General features: G+C 36.6%; 1 protein-coding gene and 1 long non-coding RNA gene across 2 annotated transcripts in view; one reads left to right on the forward strand and one right to left on the reverse strand.

The window, feature by feature from the left end:
• The window catches only part of LOC129746055 (collagen alpha-1(IV) chain), a 115,606-nt gene that overhangs the window by 66,090 nt on the left and 23,581 nt on the right, over positions 1 to 25,935 (reverse strand). The window lies entirely within an intron of this gene.
• On the forward strand, positions 14,435 to 15,490 carry LOC129746056 (uncharacterized). Its single transcript, XR_008737230.1, has 3 exons — positions 14,435 to 14,620; positions 14,737 to 15,048; positions 15,153 to 15,490. It is a non-coding gene; the product is annotated as an uncharacterized LOC129746056 (long non-coding RNA).

Below are 25,935 nucleotides of genomic sequence, written 5' to 3' on the forward strand. Positions count from 1 at the left end.
ACGACGACCAACTGTGGAATCCGTGTCAGACTCTCGTTAAAGTGTGAAGCGAAATTCTTCGGCTTGTGTTTCTTAAGTGTGTAAATTAACACTAGTTATCTAATAAATGCAATGAATTTTTGCATTCTCACACAAATGCGTCCTAATAGAGATAGACAATAAAAAGATGTCTGCGACACTAATTGTCACTTTCGAGCGCAAGATTCTAACTGGGAGATTTGGTTACATTTTATAACACTGATCTATATGCCGACTGCCTCCACTAGAGTATGTAGGAAGCATGTGTGGCCACGCGGCCCTAAGTACAAAGTAGTAAATTCAATTTAATGGAAAACAATGTGAAGGAGCAGCAAAGTGATGACACCATCCAGCAGCAGGCAAGTGATATTCTGCATACCATGTTCGTACTTTCGTTCGTTCGGGCAAATAATGGGAAGTGTGCGGCTTGCCATCTGAAATATACTGGAGCAAGGAATTACACTGTTGTACCCCATTTCAATTTACACCAATTGGCTTCAATTGAGCATTTGATGTCTCGGATCGCTGGAAAACCGTCATGGGTGTTATCCTGACGCAAATTACTTCCTAGAAATTCAATCTGTTCGGGATGATCTTCATGTCGCAGGATCATAGACAAAAAAGGGGTTGATTTGAACTAGAGGTGACGGAATATTTTTGAATTAACTATGAACGGTGTGCTTCAGAGAAGCACGTAAAGAAAAAAATAAAGTTATGAGTTTTTTTTTAAATACACATTCACATACAGCTATAGAATCTCAATAAAACTTGGTGTGTAGTTTAACTTCACACACTTGTACATCTTTCGAGGCTATGAAGGCTAGCATACTGAATCTAGTGTTATCCCTAATTCTACTCCGCCGCCTAAAGCCACAAGCTAACAGATTCGTGGGAGATCATCAGGATGGAGGACGTCCATGGATGGACGGTCTTCACACTATGGAAATACCGTGAACACCAAGTCGCTACGAACCATCTATTAATCGACTTCAAAGCCGCATACGACACGATCTACCGTGTCGAGCTATGGAAAATCATGAACGAGAACGGCTTTTCTGGGAAGCTGACTAGACTTATCAAGGCGACGAAGGATGGGACGCTGTGACGATTTCGGGTGAATTGTCGAGTTCATCCGAATAGCGCAGAGGGCTTCGACAAGGCGATGGTCGCAGGGGGCGGCTGTGGAGAAGATCTACCACAAACACAGTCATTTTGAAGCGGATTTGTGCCAGAGTAAGAACTTAACTACACAATTAACACACGACGTATTAAAGGAAGGAGGTGTCGTTAAGTGTCGTGTCCTGTAATACGTCGTGTGTTAATTGTGTATTGAGTCAATGATTTATACGTCCAAGACGAAGTTGTAAGCGTCAGATAACACTTCCATCGAGGTGGTAGAGAATGATCGCGGTTTAACGTAGCTTTTTCAAAATAAGTAGAATATCGCAGTGAGTAACTAGTGTGTGTGTGAAGTTTTTCCTCAAAAATCCGCCTTCGAAGCAACGACTGCGCAACAACGTCAACAGCATGCAGCCAGAATGCTTTTTTATCTCAAAACCAGAAGGCCAAATAGGATAGTCGATGCCTCCGGGTAATCACACGATCGGCAGCGACGCCCCGATGATACAACGAACGAGAAGCTATCGCAAAGCGAGAGCAACGACTGAAACTCGCGGTTCAAGGCCGGTCAAACGAGGCTTCCTGGTGCTGGCTAAAAAACACCGCAGGTATACACATAAATCAAAATAGCAAAACTACATTAGTGCAAATTACACCCTGACGCCACCGATCATCCGCCATTTTGTTTTCGCCAAAAAGGACGCGCTCTAATGCCAGTGTGTCTCCTTACTACAGGACCCCTTTGTTTTGGGACAAAAGATACAGTGGACGGAATCCTCGCCACAACCACGATCAACCCACGATCGGAAGTACCGGTCGATTGTACATCCCCGATCCTAACGAATCGACCCAAGACGGTGGACTACTCTTTACTTGAAATGACACTTTCTAAACTCTAAACCAATCGAGATCAACGCTGTATTCGAGGAAGAAGGGCCGCCATCGTTTGATTTGCTGGCCTGCGGATCCGAGACCGACCGAACCCGCTTGTCCAGAAATAAAAACGTCACGATCAACGGCCACTAGCTGGAGATATCTCGGCCCACTGATGACCGTAGACAATGACACCAGCCGTGAGATCCAGCGGCGAATGATCAGTGTAGGTCGTGCCTAATACGGACTCCACAAACAACTGTGGTAGAGAAGACTTAGCTCTCGCACGAAGTGTAACTTTTATTTTTTTTCGTTTAATACATTCGATACAGTTATAAGTTAAAGAATCACAAAAAAAATAAACAATTTCAGATTCAGCTGATATTATGTGATTCATTGTAAAGCTTAGTTCTTTTAGAAATGGGACAGTTACAAATGCCTGTATCTCAAAAACCATTCGTTTGAACGAAATACTTTCTATGAAGGAAAAGTAGGCAATGTTATGATATTTCATGAAAAAATTTGAAAAAAAATATTTACCGTTTTTTGTAAAAGAAATTTCTACTTTATTCTTGGTGTCTCCCATTGGCCGGCGCACACTTTTTTCTGTCATGGTATTGATCAGTTTCTGCAACTTATACTTTGTAAAATCTATATTTTAGGTGGCTTCACCTTCCTTCTTCAATTTCTGATACTTTTTGGTCCAATACTTCTCTGGAAACTGGAAACTGGAAGCATTTTAGTGGATACAGTTGTTTCGAAATGAACAAATTTGGTTATTTTTTATCACATTTTTGAACGTTTTTTTTTCGGTACCGGTTTTACAGCTTAAGAGCTTTGGAACTATCAAAAAATGGCTGTTTGAGGTTGGATTTCAATGAGTCATCACTAGGCAACACTTTCAGCTTATCGGAGAAAATTGTTTTGGACATTTCAGCGATCTACCCTTAGCTTTTCGTTTATTGAAAATTAAAAATGCTGGTATGAGACTTGCATTCCTTGATGATCCTTAACCGTTGTTGCCGATCATCTGCTTCACTCCAATGCTTGATTTGAACTTTGTGGACATTATTGACAGTGTTTGCATACTTATCCACCACATAAACTCAGTAATTCTTTGAATAATCAACGGTTTTTTCAGCTATCAATTTGATAATGACGAATTTTAAAGGAATCTGTGCAAAAAATTTTTTTTCTTTTTCTCAAGCATCGTACATATCTCAAAAACGCGTCAATTTTAAATTTTGAAAAAAATAGGTCGAATAGTACTTTTTACAGGCAACAAAATGCTGTTCAAATTTTTAATATCCAATAACTAGTTAACGAGCTATTAGCAAATGAAAGTGTCCCATTTCTAAAAGAACTAAGCTTTAATCTATTATCTTTGTCTAGTGTAAATTGTTTATTTTTGTGATTCTTTAACTTATAACTGTATCGAATGTATTAAACGAAAAAATGTAACTTGTACACGACGCTCATTAGACCGGTTGTTCTCTACGGGCACGAGACGTGGTCGAAGTATTCGACCGACGAGTGTTAAGAACCATCTTTGGCGGCGTGCAGGAGAACGGAGTGTGAAGGCGAAGAATGAACAATGAGCTTACTTGACTCTACGGCGGACCCAGTATCCAGAATGTGGCGAATGCTAGGCGGATACGCTGGGCAGGACATGTTGCAAGAATGCCGAACAACGAGCGAGGTTGTTAGACCAAGCGGAGCGTGATCTGGTGAATGTGGGATGCACGAGAAATTGGAGGAATTATTTCCATCAAGTTATGTCGTGAGATGGAAACTATGTTAAGGAAAATAAACTGAATCTATAGGGGAACATGCCCTATTATGCGCCACCTAAGCGAATCGCTGATTTTCTATGTATTCCACGTACAAATTGTGTTGAAAATGGGTGCAATCGTTGAAGAAAAGTGTTTTCTACAAATGCCTATGATATTTTATTACTCAAATTGCTATAGTTGCTTCAAAACCTTGATTTTTAAAGACCATATTCAAAGCCACAGAACAAAACTGTGTTGCAAATACGCGCCGCTGTGTATTCAATATGCGCCTAGCAGCCGAACACACCCGAAAGCAGCCGAAGACCAAAAACACACCAATACTTACAGACACTTTGACTGAAAAGAAAATCAAAATGGACTAATCAAAATTTTGAAAAAAATGAAAAGTAGATTTTTTGGGCTGAATTAACGCTCCAAATATGGTTTTAGACATTTTGTTCATTTTCAATGAAAATTGGCCTTTTTGAAAATTTAATGCTATTTTCAGCCTACTACGATTTGCGCGTTATAACGAACGCATTGGCCGTGATAGAACATACCCATAAAAAGCATACCTTTGCGAGTTCAGCATGATTTTTAAGCATAAAATCATAGTTTAGATTCTCCTCTATCGATGTGTCAGAAAATATTGTCTTATTCGTTTTTCTCTGCTTGGTGACACCTTATTGAAAGTGTTTTAAAATTTAGATCAAAATGATGAAAAACCTAAATTGTGAAATTATCACGACACGGGGGCATTTTAAGGAAAAATTCACACTTGCCATGACCAATCACAGCATTTAAAACAAATTGGTAATGCGATCTTGGGGTGGAATGTTTTTCTTGATTTAAGCTGTCAGAAAATTAATATTTCAATTGAACCTATTTTCTTGTTTTTAAGATATAAATATTTTAGAAAAAAATCAGTATACCACATTCTTTTACAGTTTTTCATAGTATGTAATTAAGATACATTTTAAGATGACATTTTCCCCACAAAAATTGATTTATACACCCTTAACTCCTTTACAACACAAACGGTCTGATGCAAAACATTAAAAGGGGGAATATGCGAAGAGCGATTCACTCACTCCTATTGAAAGAACCATAAGCGTTTGTCCCAAAATAGAGGAAATTTTATCTCCTTTCCACTCACACACATGAGACATACAGTACAAAGCAAAGGATGTATAACACATTTAGTGTAAATTCATACTTCAGCTAGGTTCTATAAACAATTGCGAGCTATTTTTCCAAGAAAATACCCTCTTATCGATAAAAAACATATTAAGAATGATCCTGCGCACCGTTTTGGCCATATAGACTTGGAAGATTTCACGTGAATTTTAATAAGCGATTTAAAAAAGGTTGCAAATTTTTAAACGCGTTTTTCTCGAAATGTCTTAAATGAACATTGACCCTTTTCACATGTTGGTGCTAAAATCTTGAATTTTTAAAATATGGTTACCAGATTACCTGGAATTATCTGGACTTGCCCGGATATTTGACACCAAATATGAGGAAAGTCCGGCTCGGATACCCTAATCAATTTAAGTTATTATACTTTCTTCATTTTTACGCCCAAAAAGAATTTTTTTATGACAAGTTTTATCCAACTAATCAAGACTGGTGTTTTGTGAGCCTTAAAAACGATTGTAAATCTGCTGATGCTTTTAATGAAAAAATCAAGTGTTTTCTTTTTGATTTTTACTGAAAAAATCCGTTGTTTTGACAAAATTTGCACGGATATTGTCTGGATTTTGGGTTGAACATTTTGAGATCAAATGAACGGATTTTCCAGGTTTTTAGATAAAATTTCCCGGATTTGTCCGGTTCGGATTCGTCCGGAAAAAAATCAGGCATTTATTTTTAAAACCATATTACTTCTCGTGTAGTAGTTGATAAATTTTTTGAAATAAATGTAGATTTGAAAGTTTGCTTCCTACCATAAGGTTCATGACTTAACCTTCTAGAACCCAATTTTTATTATTCGCTGAAAAATTCACAGAAGCTTAGTTTTATGATTACAAACAACTGTTGTTCTACGAAAAAAAATTATAGATGAGAAATTTGAGGCTACCAAATTGTTTATTTCCAAAAAAGGTTCATTTCCAGTTTTCTCATGTTTAAGTTTCTCTTAGCTATAGTTTTCGACAACTGCTTTTCAAACTGTTTTTATTATTATGGACTGTTAGATTAACATAGCTATTTTGAAACATTCTGCGGAAAAAGTAAGTCGAAATTATGTTGGCAAAACATTGTTACCGTGTTAAATGCAATGCTGTTGGATAAATATGTTTAAGTTATAAAATTATCAGGAATGACCAAGAGCCAGTTTGAATTTGTAAAAACATACCCGCTTATGATGGCCGCGCGTGAGGTGACGATAGTCGAGTCATCCTAAGCACCCGATTCCAGTAGTCGCTTTAGGTGAGAAACCCAAGCAACATTTTAAACTCTGAATGGTTTTATAAAAAAAAATAGTTGTTGTATAAGGGATTTATAAAGCATTGTTTGCTTTGTAACGTAATTTATCAAGATCTCTATATAAATGTCCTTTAAGATAGCTTAAAAGCCACTATATAATCTTGTTTATAGAACTCCTGTCAAATTTTGTGTAGGTTTTATAACCAATAATTTTTTTGGTTTAAAAGAGCGCTAGAAAGCAATTATTAAACCTTTCTAGAAAACCAAGCTTGAAGAAAATCACAACAAAGAAGGTTTTATAACCATTAATTTTTTTGGTTTAGTAGAGCACTACAAAGCAATTATCAAACCTCTCTAGAAAACCAACAAAGAATGACAGTCCAACTCCGATAGAAATGTAAACAAAAATGTGTGTATGTGTGGCATCGTCTGAAATCTTTACCACCAATTAGCAATTATTTCCCCCCGATGAAGGAAGAAATTGTTTCGGGAGACAACGGAGATCGTGTTTTTGTCACCAAGCACCACAGTTAGTCATCAAATTTTCTCCTGGAAGTCAATTTATTTTAAACCAGAATGGATGCGGTAATAAAGAAGGCGAAAATCATTTTTAAAGACTTTATTCACAGCCGTGTTTTCCCAAGGACTTTCCTATCGAAGTAGCTTTGAAAACATTCCCCAATTATTGTGCCAACACAACTCAACAAAAATAAACATACAGAATGTGATTCTGTAATTCTAATAAATGGTTTAGAGATTTTAGTTTAGAAATATTTAAAAATTTTATCAAAAATCTGTAATTTTGTAGTGCTTATATATACTCATTATTTATATTCAGAAACATAGACGACCAACAAACAGGTTTTAAAATACATATTTTTTTTATTTCACATCTTTATTATACAAAAAAACTTCATTTCACGAGAATATTAAACACTCTTAACAGTAAATATAAGAATTAAAAATCTCATTTTAAATTTGTTTTTCGTAAAAATTCACCACGTCCTGCTGACCTTTCGGATTCGGAACGTTTAGAAAGTCTTCAATTTCTCGATTTTTGAAAACTAGAACAGTCTAGAAATGAATTCATGGAACATTTTGAACGATTCCTTCTTTAGTTCGACGAAACTCAATTAGTGGCTAAACACCTAAACATGCACAACATATGCCACCTTTAATTAAATATTTCCAGCTATCGGTGTTTTTTCATTCGTTTCAGTTTCCTCCCAGCCGATTAAGATTACGGTTTTCTAGCAGACTTTTTCATGTTTTATTACATGAACTTTAACAGACGAATCTAGAAAATGAAGAAATTATGTTCCTGATTATTCTCAAATTAAATATTTGATAATATTTACCTGGATATTTATAATCGTTGATTCTCACTTTGCAACTTAAATTCCCTTGTCCGGATCAACAGCATTACGTAGATTCATTCGAATGCTGAGAAGACGAGAATTTATGGTCAAGCTTAGCCTATTTCACGGAAAAACTTCAATTAACAGTGGAAATATGAGAGCGGGGCGACGAGTAATTTTTTGTTTTGTTTTTGTGGTTTGTGATGGTGATGGAGCTGTCAGATGCACTGAAATAAAAACTCTGATAATGATCCGTGACAAGATCGTTTAGTTTTAAAAGAAGCAAAACTGTTGTTCAGAAGAATAGTTGATCCTAAAATGGCTTTCTTCCAGAATAGTTGGAATTCAAATGAATCGCCATTTTCCAATGGAATTAATGTAATTTAGAATAAATTTCTAATCAATTATTGTAGCATATTGAGATATTTTTCATTGATTGCTATACAAATGAAGTTGTTTGTACTGAATGTCGGAGCGTGACTGAAATAATGAACAAGAATATGAACGTTGACATCGATCGTATTATTTGTAGTTGACAAATTTCTTTATTAAACTCTTTTATTTCGAAAAATTGCAGGGGGGCGTAGTTTATTTGCGAGTTTTTAGAACAAATAATCGGTAAAATTGAAAGCGCAATAACTTTATCCACGAAGTAGGCCTACAAATCGATTATGATATTTGATAGATTCATAATATAATGCCATTCTTGATTCTTGATTGAAAAAAAAAGTTCAATCGGTTCATAAACGAATCAGATTATTTTATTTTACCAAAAGCAATTTTAAAACCTTTTTTCGGAAAAAAAAATCACGAATTATTTTGTTTTCTGCGGCAAGAATGGATTATCTTGTACAAGCTCTAGGAAAACCTCTTTTAAGTCCATATGGTTGTATAAGGTTCTTGTAAAGTTCTCTTCAGAACCTCCTGTAGGTGGGCCTTTTTACACTTAAAGGGGGTTTATACATGTTTTAATGGAGCTTATATAACTAAATGTTGTTTTATACCGCGGTTTTCAAGCGCCCTTCTAGTTTTTTATAAAACTAAAATTGTTACTTGGGAAACGTCTTTTAAAATGAACTTTTTGAGTTCTTATCCTAATCTAGTAGTCAGCTGGGCATGAACCTCTGTCACATCGGCTTCGATAATAAGGTGACAAGACTCACGTGACTCCGACTTGACTCGACTATCGTCACCTCACGCGCGGTGTAGAATAAGGGGGATAGATTGGTGTCTTACGGAACGAGATTTTGGTCGTTTGTTTATGGCGGTACTCCAACAGAAAACAGCCAACTCAAATATTTTTCCATGGCATTTGTACCTAATTTGACGGAAAAATTAGGGAAAATGCTGCAAGCCGACTATTCGTCCATCAAAATCGCAAGCGAACAAACGAATTCCATAGGCAACATATACACACACTTGAAAGAACCCGTACCAAACGATGATCGCTCTAAGCTCATCTACTCCATCCCATGCGAGGACTGCGACTACCAATACATTGGCCTCACCCAACAGAGATTAAACGACAGAATATCAGGACACAGATCACTAATGAACCAGTTAGACAAGATAGTTAACACATACTCCAACACAGCCCCCATGTAAGACAAACTCATGCAAAAATCCGCTCTTATTAAGATATATTGACAGTTTTACACGAACACCACCTTAGCAGCCTAAGCCTCAGCCCTAACCTCAAACCATGGGAGAACAGAATCGATTTTTGAGAAGGGCGCACGATAAACGCGATTTTCCGGTACTAATATCGACAAATTCGCCCTGTGGAAAAGTGATACACTAGTGGTCGTGTTTTGATTTTTTAGGGTGGTCAGGGGTGCCAAATGCATTGATATTTGGAAAATGATTATATTTTTATGATGACTTTGTAATTGAAAAACCTTTTCATGAGTACTGAGAATTGGCAACTTTACGGTAGATTTCTATTCGAATATGAAATTAAAAGCATCATTTTTCTGAACGAAATAACAACTTACTGTATCGCCATTTAAACGATTTAACGAATTATGTGGATTTGTTAAAAATAATCAGAGCATGTAGGCGATCATTTTCAAAGTCAACATAGACGGGGCTTTTATTAACTAACTTGTTTGTAACAGTGAATGATTTGGTATTCGTTTAGAAAATAGAAACATCTTTTTTAAATCTACCAAGCAGTTCATGAAAATATGTTTCAAATGTTTTTAATTCATCTTGAAAATTTAGCAAAAGATGGCTTATCTTCGTCCATTTAAGGACGCCCCGTAATGAATTCAAACGTTTAGCTATTGATAGTTAAAAATTTTAATCAATTCGGAAATATTATAATAAGTTTAAAACAAGCAAATACTGATATAAGTAACGCACCTAGCATCACTGGTGAGGTCGCCAGCAAATCAAAATTTGAGGTTATGGCTGAGGCCAATTTTTCGCCAATACTACCATCCGTATATACCCTTATAGAAAACTGAATAAATTTGTAAACATAGATTCGAACTCTCAAACACCAAAATAATTGATAGCACACTACGCCATAGAAATCTAGAATTTTTGGAAATGTGCCACATCTACATGACCAAAAATTCTGTAAACAAACGTACAGATGTTGACAATCTCAACACTGCATACGCTGCCATATTCGACAAATTGTACAAACACTCCGAACATCAATCTAAAAGCTTACAGAATGAACACATAGAACAAAATGAACAAACTTCCATCGATCAAAGCTCAAACATATCACAGTAGCTTGTGACCGCCATAGACAAACGACCAAAATCTCGTTCCGTAAAACACTAATCTATGTTTTTTTCAAATTCGAACTTTCATAATGAATTTCCATATAACTCGACGTTACAGCATGTGTCAAATACCGATCGACCAGCAATGTGACAATAGACTTACCTTAAGTAAATTAACAAAGAACAGATACGTTATTGTAAGTAGGACCAAACAACACTTAGAACATTTATAACACCTTTATTCTTTTTTTTTCGGGGAGTTTTTTCGGCTTGCAGTCTTGTTTTTAGCAAAAACGACGTAATGATTTACGTTTCCAACGTTTCGATCCTTATTGGATCTTCTTCAGGGACTAAAATAGTGTTTATTTAGTTAGTTCTGCTGATTATAATTTATGCTTTCTTACCGAAAAGATGCCGTTTTCTTGTGAGTGTCGACTCGGTTGGTCGTGTAAAGCTGTCTTTTGATCTGTTTTCCGAATAATTTAATTCAATTCGTGTTTTTAGATGAAAGGTGTAGTGTATCGACTTACTGCGTACAGATGTTTGCGGATAAAAATCCGTTTGTCTAGTGATTTTGGGATTAATTTTCCACAGCATCGAACTTTTAGCACAGTTTTCACTTTTCACTTATTTTGTTTTGATCAAAAATCAGTTGATGTGTATGTGTGTTGGTGGTGTAGTTTTTTTGTGTGTATTTTTTTTTTTTTTTTTGATTATCTGGCAGTTCGCTTATTTTTCCGAGTAGTTGGAAAATGTTGGCGTATGAAGAGTGGATGTTTTCAGTGTCTTTCTTAATGTTTACTGTGTTTTTAGTTGTTTTAATGTGGCAGCTTTCCAATATCTTCAATTTTTCCTGGTTGTTTCCCCTGTCGATAATCCTGGCTCCTTCGATGTCGAAAAGGTGGTGCGTGGTGATTTCGTGATCCAGAAGTGCAGTTTGTTGGCTCAGCTTTGCAATTGGGTAGCCTGCTTTAGTGTATCCAAGTTCCCATAAACGTTTTAATTTGTTTGTTTGACATGACAGTCCTATGTAGCATGCCTTACATTTTTCCCCCACGTTTTCATCACTTGTTTCCGGTTTTTCTTCTCCATTACAATTAATTTTGTAGATTACATTGGTGTTTTCCCCATAAAGTGTTTTATCTTTGACTAAAGGAAAAATCGATCCAATTGTTTTCATCTGTTTGCTGGCAATTTTTATGTTTCCATAGTCGTTTCGCAAAGTTTTTGTTATCTGCATCGTAAGATTGTCGATATTTGTAAACATTAAGAAAGACACTGAAAACATCCACTCTTCATACGCCAACATTTTCCAACTACTCGGAAAAATAAGCGAACTGCCAGATAATCAAAAAAAAAAAAATACACACAAAAAAACTACACCACCAACACACATACACATCAACTGATTTTTGATCAAAACAAAATAAGTGAAAAGTGAAGACTGTGCTAAAAGTTCGATGCTGTGGAAAATTAATCCCAAAATCACTAGACAAACGGATTTTTATCCGCAAACATCTGTACGCAGTAAGTCGATACACTACACCTTTCATCTAAAAACACGAATTAAATTAAATTATTCGGAAAACAGATGAAAAGACAGTGTTGGGGCCAATCCCCGGAAATTCACTGATTCGGTTAACCCGCGAAAGTTCCCAGACGTATGACGATCGGATAGTTATTTAACAACACGACGCAGTACTGTGATATGTTCACGGAACACATTTATTTGCTACACTTAAAAGAAAAACGCTCAACTTCGAAAACAAAAAGCAAAAAGTGGACTGTATTTAAACCATCTGACCGACTGACCGACACCGATGATTGATTCGTACTATTGCTTTGTCTTGCTACTGTCTCGCTGCTGACTACGGTCGAGTACAATTGGCTATCATTCTATTACCTACTCTAACTACCTACTCATACTGCAGCACACACGCACTGTTGGTTTTGCACACTGCAGATGCGTGCGGCATAGGTACAACAATTGATGCTGCTTGTAGCTGACGTGATAGCTCTACTTTGTTTGTCGATCGAATCGCGCTGCTGTTTGGCGCGAACATACCGCCCGCCTTGAGTTCACTCAATATAATACTTTACGACTCGACTCCTAATGTAGTTGAAGGCCTTCCGGGCGAATGTTTCGATAGAACTTTGATTGAGGATCAACAGTAACAACAGGATCGGTTCCTTGCGGGTTGTTCCTACATCTCTATGCGATGAATCATGTTTCCTGGCTGATCAGGTTTTGCTGAGCTCTGTTGATGAAAACAATACGACAATATCTTCGAAATTTAAAACTTAGAGATAACATAACTTAGTTATCGCCCCCTGGCATCGACGGCTTATTTGCCGCTCCTAGCCTTTAGCGCCCCAATAATGGGGGCATACTTATCTGTCAACAGCATGTGATCTCCCGGGCTCTCTGGACTGGTCATCATAGCTGGCAGAAGAAACAGGTGGCATCAGATCTCGGCATAGGTAAACTTCCTCGACATCTTGCACGTATGGCGTGACGTAAAACCCTGGCGGATGAAACACACTGTAGATTCCGCGAACGAAACAGATAGGATTCAACATAACTTATAAATTGGCCCCCTGGCAGATACGGCCAATACGCCGCCAGTGCTCAGAGTGCCACTAATGGGGGCGGAAGATGCTTTACTTAAAACCATGAACAACCGATGGGACATTATGATGAAACCGGTTAACTAAATGTTGACACCATGGCTCTGCGTTAACAGCCCTGGACTTCGAAGACAAATTAAGTGGTGTGCAGACCCTGGCGGTGGAAAAGCACTATAAATTCCGCAAACAAAACAAGTAGGGTTGGACATAACTTAACAGTTGGCCCCCTGGCAAATACGACCAAATAAGCCGCCAGTGCCAACAGTGCCCCTCATGGGGGCGAAAAATGCTAATTTTATAAAGCTTGTGGTAACTTTCCTTGAAAGTGACGTTTCTTCTTCAATCGCCTTCAGCTTTCGGTTCACAATTCCAACTATCACTACACTTCTCGAACTCTGGCTAGGAAAATGCCACCTTTCCTCTTCAAATTTGGATTACAGAATGATCCACATAAAAAGTTCATTCACCAATCTATTTCCGTCAATTGACTATCCTTTTCTTGCACATGTACTCTCTCTCATTCTTTCTCACTCATATCATTTTGCTTAAAAGCGCCACTCAGGTTCATCCATTCCATTCATCCAACACTTCTATTCACACGCTTGCCTATAAGTAATCATGCAACCAAAAATTAAAAGCAATTTCATACTTTCGGCAATGAACTAAATGCACATTAAAATAGCCCTGTTTACACAGCCAACCGTTCCAGTCGAAATTAACATATTAAGCATTTTGTATACAAGGCTTAATTTTAAAGCTGTTCAGAAAGCCTTATTTAAAATATTTTAGTTTTAATTCTTTCTCCTAGACATAACTACCACATTCGCCTTCTTCTCTACTCTAATTCTGAGTGAATTGATAGATGCATTAATTTTTATATCTAGCAAACCTAATCAATTTCAACATTTAATTAACATCTTTAGTAGATTTTTCGATATTAATCAATCTTCTCTTTTAAAACATATACACAAACAGATCCATTTAATATACTGAAAAGTTAATTGTTTTAATGAGAACTTACTGTTTTAATCAGCTGCATTAAGACATTGCGTTTCACACTTTTTCAAAAGCAACTTTATTTTCAATCTGATCGATTATTAATTGCTCGAGTTTTAAGATTTCTGCATGAATTCGATTTTATAGCTATACATCTCACAATACTAAAAGCGTCATATGAGAAACAAAGCAAACAATGAAGGAACATTATTTAAGATCTTCTATTTTCACGCCCGTAGAACAACTTCAGATTCAAAATTAATCGTTTCTCAAAGTCCCTTAAGTTTTTTTTTAAGCATTACTATCTAAATTAACTGGGCGAGTTGCACGTATTTAATAAAGCTATTTGTAACTTCGCAAGCTTTTCCTGGTTTTTTAATTACCGGTGTACTGCCATCACTGTTCAGGGCACTCACTTTGCTGACAGTTTCTTTCCTGATAGGTTCCCTGGCATCACTGGTTTTTCAGGGTCACTCACTCGTTTGACAGCTCGACTGCTCTTGTTTATTTTTTCCATCATTGCTGTAATTTTTAATACGGAAACTTGGAAGGAGATCGGTATATTTCTAACAGTCAACGCAGCCAGAACTATGTTTTTCTTTAGGAGCTTCACTTTTAAATCTAAACAATGTCTGGGACCATCGGGAACTATCCAAACTCAGCTGGTGAGCACAACGTTCGATGTCCAAATGTAAGTCCATCTTTTATATTGTCCTGTAAATTTTGTTAGTTTACGCTTTATTATCTCTTGGCAACCGATACCATCTGTGATCCGATATACTTATGCATTGCCATCTCGACCCACAGACCCAGGAAAATTTGCCTGATTCATCAACAAAATTGTGGCAGCTACTCCTTATAGCCAGACCACCCGTTACCAACTTTATTCGAGGCCCAACAATTCTTTTAGGAGATGGATATTATGCAGTTCGTGCGGTTGCCCCAAAGCGAATTAGAACCGAAAATATGCAGTTAGTGTGTGGACAACGTATACCTAAACATGAAATTTTGAGAGAATGTCATGTTCGTTCATTTTTACTAGAATGTCTACAGGAAATTTTGAGAACGCAGTTCAAATGTAGTACATACTATACCATTTGCAGAGAATGATAGAAGAAAGTAAGTAAATAAACCTAAATTGTATAATAAGAAATTTACTCTTTCTTAGTTGTCACAATTTACATCTTTTTTTTTTTGTAACTCTTGAATTGGATTTTTTCCAGAAAATCTTAACTTATCATCAAAACGAAATGCCGTCTTACAAGTGACTATATGTGATCCCTGAACAACTGGCTATCGGAAAAGCTCGAGCACCTAATGGAGTTCTCTCACGCTATTATACAATTATTAACCAAACATATTTCCGATAGTTTTTAAAAGTATTATTAAACTCTTCAGAGAAACTATCAGAACTGTTATGGTTAAGGTTTCTAACACATCAGTATAACCCGTTTCGATGCCTAAAACAGTATAGATATCTATGAAAGCATGGGTACTCATTTTTTAATCTTGTTTTCTTGGCCCATTTGATATACGCTATAGAAATAACAAGAAACTATGCTTAAGTACAAATATGAATTATGGATTATTGTTTTCCAATATAAAATGTAAGTGATCTGTTCCAAGTTTTTTTAAAACCAAAGTTGCAATCGGCATAAATAGTCTTATAAGTTTAAGTAATCTATTAAAATGTTATCAATAAAACGAAAATATGAATAATTTTGATCCTGATAAGTAAAAAATCGTTATATAGGTTACAACAAAATATGCGTTTCTCCAATTGCATATTTTGATGATATTGATTAAACAAGAATATGAATACCGAATATTGATCTTCAACTTTCTTTGATATATTTTATTTAAATTTATATACAGAATTTAGCTTTTAAATCATCTGCCGTATTCAGTTTAAATTCTGATTTGTTCCACCTTTATGCAATGAGTTAGGTATCAACAATAATATGTTATAGGTCTATTTCAAGTGATTGAATTCCGTTAACACTTAAAACATGACAACTGGATCCAGTAATTAACTACTATGAGGTATCTTTATTTATTTGAATTCCCTACTCTCTGAAAAACACTTCTGCAAATTAATAAATGTTCATCAGCCTTAACCCTAATTTCAAGAGTTCTATAGAGATTGTGCTCTCGAATTGAGATATGTTAAATATTTTAAACTAATCCAAGTACTTCCCCCTCACTCTAAGAACTTTAACATGACGTAATTGAATATTTCAAGTAACTATCTGAGTTTGCCTAGTTTTATCACACCAATCGATCCTGCAGTTTTAACACGACATTTAGACGGAGATTCATTAATTTTATAATAAAATATGTATATCTATACAGGACTTGAAATTTCAAACCTTAAATTTACAACAAAATGAAATAAAATTCTGAAAAATCCAAATATTATGAATTTTAAATAGTATCGGATGAAGTCGAAAGTTTTCTCTAGTTGGTCTCTAATCGTTTTCATGCGGACGATATGTTGCAAAATATTTGTATATAAAAAACAATTTCTGTATGTTTGTTTTCCTGTATAAGCTCAGCCGTCTACAAACCTAGAGAACTAAAATTTGGCAAGGATGCTTATTAGGATCAGAAATGATGAAAAATGTTCCCAGATTCTCAGGTCGTCTATACAAAAAAAAAGTTTTTTTTTTTAGCGATATTGGCGTTATTATACAACGGATTGTGATGAAAATTTGTACGTGAGTGTCTTGAGGAATGAGAAGTAATATTCAGGTTTCAAATTTAGGTACAGGGATATGCCAAAGTATTCCTCCATATCAATTGTTTAAAGTTTTCGCGATATTGGCGATATCATATATCGGATTGTGATGAAAATATGCACATGAGCGTTTTGAGGGACAAGCCGTCAATACCAGGTACCTAATTCAGGGTCAGGGGTTGCCAAACAAGTATTGTTCATATGAACTGTTAAACGCTTTTGCAATATTAACGTTATTATACATTGGATTGAGAAGAAAATTCCTACATAGGAGTTTTGAGGGACGCTCTATTATTCACAGGCTTGAAATTTTACATCAAGGTTCGGCAAAGGGGTCTTCTATATAACCTGTTCACTGTTTTCAAGCTGTTGACGTTATTTGGCATTCAATTTGAATAGAAAATATTGTACAAGGGAATTTTTAAGGAAGGAAAACATGTTTCGAATATCGCATTTCGGGCCATGAAAAAAGAGTCTGTCTACATAAAATTTCAGTATTTTGTGCAATAATTTGGTGTATGGCGATTAATTTATACTGTGTATTCAATTTTAGTGTGAAGGTTAAGCAAAGGAGTCGTTCCTATAAATAAATAGCACACGTTTTTCTTATAAATGACTTGCAGCCGATCGAGAAGAAAACACTCTCACGTATTTTTTTAAACTCAGCCGACATCTTAATTAGAATCTCAAGTTGAAGGACAAGAAAAAGTGGTGACTTTAAACACCGTTGAATGTTTTACTCAATATAATGCATCGGATTCTGTATTCTGAACGCATCTTCACGAATTAATGATTAAAAGCAAAACGAAATTCGTACGAGTTCAGCTAGGCTCGTGTATTGTTCAAAAGTTTATCATGTTCACTTCATCATTGCACCAATTGTAATTTACATCTAAATCAAAGTTCGATTTATGACCACTCGCACGAACTGAACTGAAGTTATCGTTTACTTATTTGGTTTAGAGCTCTTTCATCTGTTTATTCATCAGAATATTATTATTATTTTCTTTCTTTTTTTTTTACATCGCAAACATAATTCGATTCGTGGCCTGTCGCACGAACCGAACTGAACTTGACCTGTCGCAAGTTGTCTTTTGATTATTGTCATTGAGAACTCTCTCATTTCATCATTGTATCAATTTTAGATCTCAATCATAATTCGATTCGTGACCTGTCGCACAAACCAAACTGAACTTGACCTTTCGCAAGTTATCTTTTGATTGTTATCATTCAGAACTGTCATTGTATCATTTTTTTTAACCTCTCAATTATAATCCGATTTGTGACCTGCCGCACGAACCGAACTGAACTTGACCTGTCGCAAGTTATCTTTTGAATTTTCTCATTCAGAATTGTCATTTTATCATTGCATCAATTTTTTGTTTACATCGTAATCATAACCCGATTCGTGGCCTGTCGCACGAACCGAACTGAAGTTGACCTGTCGCAAGCTATCTTTTGATTTATCTCATTCAGAATTGTCATTTTATCATTGCATCAATTTTTTTTTTACTTTACATCGTAATCATAACCCGATTCGTGGCCTGTCGCACGAACCGAACCGAACTTGACCTGTCGCAAGTTGTCTTTCGATTATTGTCATTCAGAACTCTCTCATTTCATCATTGCTTATGCAAAATTGATCTCAATTTTACATCTCAATTATAATCCGATTCGTGTCGTCTCGCACGAGCCGAACTGAACCAGACCTCCCGCGAGTTATCTCTTTTATATTTTATCATTGCATCAATATAATTATGTCAGAGAATTTCGTTCAATATTTTTAAAGAATTATGTTCATCACAGCATCATGGTGCCAATAGATTGACACCCTTCTTTTCAAAACTCAAAAAATCAATGAAAATTAGTTGTTTTTTTTTTTATTTACAGGAATAATTTAACAACCAATCAAATGAATGGTTTTTTTAATTTATTTGTCATTGTGATAGATAACAGTGTGAGTTATCAAGAATTGCTTTTAACTGCTAATATCATTTTCAATTATTAATGCAAATTAACGAACATTTCAATAACCGTACACTATATCACCATAGTCATGTTTTACTGAACTCACGCATTACAAATCAGAAGCAAATTCGTATTTTATTTTAAATTAAATTCATTTGGATGATTTCTTAAAATAGATTCTTTCACTTGAAAGTTTAAGGGTCCATGTCATTGTACTTTTCAAATCAGTACCGAATGGGCTTAAAATATAAATATTCAATTAAAACATATAAGAGGAATAAAATATCCATCAATATTTCCTCTCGAGTTTCTTCCTCTCCATAGCCCCTATGACCGCTTTTCAACATTGCAACTTACCATATACAAATCAAGTATCGAAAATAAAACAGAACAATACCAAATTTCTTAATCTATGAGTAACAGTAAGGGTTAAGTAATAGTATTTGGAAGGTAGAATTAGTGTTTGAGCACACCTATTGACCACAAAAGGAAAAACAAAAATTCAAAATATGGTATCAAGGTAGCAAATCAATAATATGGATGATTTCTTGACATCTCTAGCAACAACATTGTCTTCATTTCTCACGTGCGATTTAATCATTTTCAAAGTCTGAAGTAAGCCAAAACCTTTAACTTGGCATCACTGCCGGGACAATCCAAACTGAACGAATTTAAAGTTGAAGACAGAATGATACAACCTGACGCCACTTTTTTTAATTTCATATAATTCTACCTTCTAGTACTCACGTTTGGGAGACTTTACTGCGCCATTGTGGTAACTTTCCTTGAAAGTGACGTTTCTTCTTCAATCGCCTTCAGCTTTCGGTTCACAATTCCAACTATCACTACACTTCTCGAACTCTGGCTAGGAAAATGCCACCTTTCCTCTTCAAATTTGGATTACAGAATGATCCACATAAAAAGTTCATTCACCAATCTATTTCCGTCAATTGACTATCCTTTTCTTGCACATGTACTCTCTCTCATTCTTTCTCACTCATATCATTTTGCTTAAAAGCGCCACTCAGGTTCATCCATTCCATTCATCCAACACTTCTATTCACACGCTTGCCTATAAGTAATCATGCAACCAAAAATTAAAAGCAATTTCATACTTTCGGCAATGAACTAAATGCACATTAAAATAGCCCTGTTTACACAGCCAACCGTTCCAGTCGAAATTAACATATTAAGCATTTTGTATACAAGGCTTAATTTTAAAGCTGTTCAGAAAGCCTTATTTAAAATATTTTAGTTTTAATTCTTTCTCCTAGACATAACTACCACAAAGCTGTCCAGGAACTGCGACGACAATGGTGGTTTTCTAATGCTCTGATGAATTTCTTAACCATGGCTGATTGTCTCGAATCGTCGAAAACATAGGAAAATTGTCTGTCCGCAGTGGTGTAGCGAAGAGTATCCATTGGAGAGTCGATAGTTCTAAGAGTCCATCTATCTTGTCCTTAAACTTCAGCGAATACAATTGGCGCTGATTTTCCAACGTTGCATCCAAAGAAAGCTTTTCTTCCCAAAGCTCTTGGAGAAACATTTTGATTTGGACGAAAACTGGACTGACAAAATAGTCGAACAAATGCGACGTGATCAATGAAACGAGACAGAGTACGAAGAAAACAGATCTCCAAAATCGAGACTTGCAGTGAAACAAATCCTTCGTTGAATCGCCAGAAAGCTCTCTAGACATCATTACGCTGCACGACATAACTGTGGTTTCCGGTAGTTCTCCTGCGACAATCCATCCCAGGTGAGTGTTCTGTAGGATTGGGCCTGCATCAGTGATCTTCATCTGCTCCGTTAACAACAAGTCGTAGAAAGTTGAAACTCCCAACACTAGATCAACTGAACTTGATTTGTTAAAATCAGGATCTGCTAGGTTGATGGACGATGGTAGATTCCAGGTGCTAGTGTCAAAGCTTTTCTGGGGCAAATTCAAGGTGATTTCCGGCAGCAAATGGAATTTCATTTCGGCAGTACTAAACGACGACGTGTGTGACGCAATACGAGTTAAAACAGATTCCTTTGAAACATTCATAGACCCTCCTACCCCTTTTATGGGAAGAATTTCTTGAAAACGCTTCAATTTCAATATTTCCGACAGATTCTCTGTCATTAAACAAAGTTGAGACCCATTGTCTAATAATGCACGTGCTAGGACTTTTTTCCCGTTGTTATCGGCTAGCAAAACAACGACTGTTGATAAGAGAGTAGTGTGGGTGTTCCGTTGTGTGCTGAGTAGAGTAGTGTGGTGACTAACTGTGGGCGTGTTTGTGGGAGGTGGCTGTTGTAGAGATTGGAAGTTGTTTTGTGTAAACTGATCGCTATTCATCCGGGACTGAGCTTGATGAGTATCAGGTTGCCTTCTTGTTTGACTGTCCGCGCGTTGAGGTCTTCGTGGAGATTGAGAATAACTCTGTACGTACTGTCGGCTACTTTGGCTTGGAGAGTACGGATGCAACAGAAAATGATGGCGTTGTTCACATTTTGGGCAGGAATCACACAAACAGTCTGCTACAAAATGTCCGGAATCCAAACAGTTGAAGCACAGACCTAACTGTCGAACTAAACTTTTTCGATCGATTACCCTCATACGGTTGAATCTCGAACAATCTTCGGTCTTGTGCGGTCCATTTCTGCAGACAGGGCATGATCTCTCTACTGCAATCGTGCTGTGGCTTATGGGGGCTCTGTAATTCCATCGGTTATCGTTCCCACTTCGACTAGCCGTCGACTGTAAGATAAAACACTGGTTTTCTAGGAACTCAACCATGGCTTCGTAGGAAGGCACTTTTTTAGAAGCATGGTGAGTTTCCCAGAGGCGGTATGTATCTGTGTCCAGTTTTTGTGATAACATGAACGCCAATAGGGTACTCCAATTGCTTGTTTTCTGGCCCAATTTTTCCAACTGTTGAAGGTTAGTTTTGAATGTCGTCAGCAACGCATTTAACCCTTCAAAATTTTCTGTCCTCATTACAGGTGCTGCGAAAAGTGCTCTCATGTGCTCCTGGGCTATTAACTTATGGTTCTCGTACTTATTTTGTAAAATGTTCCAGGCCAGGCCGTAATTCAGCGCTGATACTTGGATCTGGTTAATCTGGAGGAGCGCGTCATCTCTCAAGGATGTTCGAAGGTAATTGAACTTGTCCATGTCGTTGAGCTGTGCGTTGTCGTGAATCAGTGACCTGAAGTTATCCCGGAAGTTGATCCATTCCGAAAGTTCTCCGCAGAATGTTGGCAGCGTCAACTCAGGATATTTCGTATGACACGGTAAAACTGAATCGGAAACAGTAGATCTGCGTTCTGTTGGTCGAGCAGGAATCACCTTCATCTTCGACAGTAGCTGTTGTTTAAGCAAGAAATACCGGTTCACGAATTCCTTGAAAATTTTCTTATTTTCCCTGTTTCGAGTTTCCTTTCTCATCGCTCTTTCCTCGTCGTCGTCGTCGTCACCTTTTTCGTTCACCGAATCCATATCTTCTAAGATAGACTCAATCTCAATCCGCACTGCACAAAACGTATTGTATGCTTCTTCTAATTTGGCTAATCGTGGTTGGAGTGACCCTTGATCTCGAACATCGTCGTATTCTTCTAAGAAATCTTCCAAATTTTCAAGTAAATTTTCTAAGATTCGTTCTTTTTTAGACAAGTGTCGAAGCTCGTCAGCCATTTTGTATCACTTAGCACTTTTTACGAACACGAACTAAAAAATCACTTACGAGACCTCAACGGCGGCGAATTGATTAGCATATACAAGCGAAATATTTAATTTCTGATGAAAATATCAGCATTTGCATCAGTCAATGATGAGCTTTCATGCGCTAAGCGGCTGCTCTCAGTCTACCGGAGGGTAAAAACAACATAAATAACCAATCATTCAAAATCCTCGCATGCAAGCCACCTCGACCACTCAAAAATAATTCACACGCACACTCTATCTACTAGTACTTATCTGTAATTGCCAGGTCGTCCTCCAGTCTGCGAAGAATCCTTCCAAAATTCTGCTTGAACATGCAGCTCCGCTTCGAAATACAACGTTCATTTGCGTCGCATTTAAGTTGCACTAATCAGGAATCTCGTACCGAAATCCGTCAGACACACAAATTTCGAAGGCACCAATGTTATACAAACGGCTCACAACGAATAAGTTCACTTATGCCATTCAATGTAAAACCATTTAATTTGATTCCCCGATGTTGGCCACTTTATGTCGTTGACTCCACAGTGTATAGTACAAGTACCGAGTTACGCTTCTTCCATTGTGATTTTTAGTATTTTTCCAACAGAATTTTCCCCACACTTGGGCCCCCAAGAGAACAGAATTACCGTTCAAAAAATACACATCTTTGGCGAAAACTTGCTTCTTCGGTACTCTTCACTAGCTGCCCGCCAAGGCTCCCTGTGCGCATAATCACCCAGAAAAGGCCATTCGATGTAAGCAAAAACCAAACGGGATCAACTCAAGCCACCCGGTCATAAAAGGAACTTCACAAAATTAGGCTAGCACAAGCCAAGCCAACACAATTGGTTTCACAGGACAAAACATTGACGCACAATAGATGTCCAATCACAAAACGCGCACAAACTTCGCGGTTTATCCGGTCGCTAAGGACCAAATGTTGGGGCCAATCCCCGGAAATTCACTGATTCGGTTAACCCGCGAAAGTTCCCAGACGTATGACGATCGGATAGTTATTTAACAACACGACGCAGTACTGTGATATGTTCACGGAACACATTTATTTGCTACACTTAAAAGAAAAACGCTCAACTTCGAAAACAAAAAGCAAAAAGTGGACTGTATTTAAACCATCTGACCGACTGACCGACACCGATGATTGATTCGTACTATTGCTTTGTCTTGCTACTGTCTCGCTGCTGACTACGGTCGAGTACAATTGGCTATCATTCTATTACCTACTCTAACTACCTACTCATACTGCAGCACACACGCACTGTTGGTTTTGCACACTGCAGATGCGTGCGGCATAGGTACAACAATTGATGCTGCTTGTAGCTGACGTGATAGCTCTACTTTGTTTGTCGATCGAATCGCGCTGCTGTTTGGCGCGAACAGACAGCTTTACACGACCAACCGGGTCGACACTCACAAGAAAACGGCATTTTTTCGGTAAGAAAGCATAAATTATAATCAGCAGAACTAACTAAATAAACACTATTTTAGTCCCTGAAGAAGATCCAATAAGGATCGAAACGTTGGAAACGTAAATCAATACGTCGTTTTTGCTAAAAACAAGACTGCAAGCCGAAAAAACTCCCCGAAAAAACATATTTCCAGTCGAATTTCTCTACCACAATAACACCTTTATTCTAACTGAAATCTTACATTTATATTAAACTATCTCAGTTTCCCTGAAGATGGTGCAAACAGGCACCGAAACGTTGGACAAATAATAAATTTTTATGTTCGGATTATAAAGACTGCTTGGCTATTACTAAAAATAAATTTGAAAGTTGTTTCCCCAGCTAACATGAAATCGTAATAGAAATGATAATCCAAATCTAATATTAAGACATTTTCAATAACCATCGTATACAAGCTGGTATTGAGTGATTTTCTATCATTCATTTACTAGAAGCTTTGCCCAAAAAAAGTTGAATCGGATAGCAGTATAGTCAATTCGTAAATATGTCTCCAAATAGTTGAGAATACGTTAATTCGGCATTTACGATTTGAGTAAACTGATTTACGATAAATGTGCGATCTTTCCTTCTTTCTTCCTTTGACCGGTTCGTGAACAGAAAATCTAAAGTAAAGTTAATATTTAAATTTATTTCCTGTCAATATGAGAGTTGTTATTAATTGATGTTGTGTAGCAGAAGATTTCTGGGGTAGAGGGTCAGTGATTACAAAATTTGATAAAGAGTAGAAGTAAAAAAAATCATAACCTTTTCATTGCATTAAATTAGTTTCAGAGAGTAAAAAATAAAATACATTTTCCTGAACATGATACAAAAATAATTTATTTTCAATTTTTGAAAAAAAAAATTGCTGTTTTCTTCGCTTGAAACATTTGCCTTTACCTACTGGTGCCCAGCCCCGCCTTTAGATGGGGTATACTAAAATCGACATAAAACCATAGTAGTTTTTATTTACTTTTTGTGTAGAATTTCTCAATATATGTTAATCGAACAATCCCTACTAGTGACAACTCTTTGAAAAGCAGCTGTGAAAAGCTACATCTGTGAGAAACATGAAAACATGAGAAAACTGCAAATGGACCTATTTATCCAAAAACTATCAATTTGGTAGCCGCATAAATCCTTCATCGTTGTGTTTTCGATCTTAAAAAAACGATCTTAAAAAAAGAGTTCTCAACATTCTGGATTGATTTTTTGAGAAAAAATATACTCAGTTAGGTAGAAGGGCAGAAGTGATGAAACATAAACCCAGTCTGAAGAAGAGCTCCGGAAACGAAGACAACAATTCGAAAAATATGTACAATATTCACTTTTCTTATAATTTGAAATATATCAGTTATATAACAATTTAAACAAAAATTATATCAAAATAAAGCTATGAGTCTGTCTTAATATGTTTCAAAAGTTGAGAAAAAATGGTTGAAATGTGTAAAACTTCAACCGATAGAGTACTGAAACTCAAGCTCGATTACCCCTGTGGTTATGCAATTTTTAAAAAAATTGGCAACAAGCTTCCTCATCTATAAAGTTTTTCGTAGAGCAAAAGTTGTTTTTAATCATAAAACTAAGCTTCTGTGCTAAACACACCGTGTTGTTAACACTGAACTAAAAAAATATTTTCGAAAATTTAAATTTAACGACTTGAATGAAAACAAAAAAAAACTCTCTCTGCAGACGCCTGTCTTCACGCGTAATAACTCTACGGAGCAAGATAAAATCGTATTCACAATTGCAATTACACATCGCATTATCAGCAATCACACATGTCTACATATTTCTACGCTATGATTTCCAGCTTTTAGCAGCACATGAATGAAGACTAATAACCTAGTAATTCATTCTCGAGCCTAACCATGGTTGATTTACACACGAACTTATGTATGAAATATTCTGCTCATTTCGCTCCAGAATATCACCCGCTTGCGAGATACGTTGCATTTTGCAAGATCGTAAAATTTTAAATTTATCGCATAAAGTTCTGCAATGTATTCGGTTCTTCCAGAGTGGCACTTTCAGCGTACCTAAATACTTGCTGATGGTGCCGATTTGCGCTAGTCGGTGTGTGAATGTGCAGATGTGCATTTCTACATAGTGCACCCGATCCATGCAGTCATTATACAGAACGA

Source organism: Uranotaenia lowii, chromosome 2, assembly GCF_029784155.1.
Source record: "Uranotaenia lowii strain MFRU-FL chromosome 2, ASM2978415v1, whole genome shotgun sequence".
Lineage (NCBI taxonomy): Eukaryota > Metazoa > Arthropoda > Insecta > Diptera > Culicidae > Uranotaenia > Uranotaenia lowii.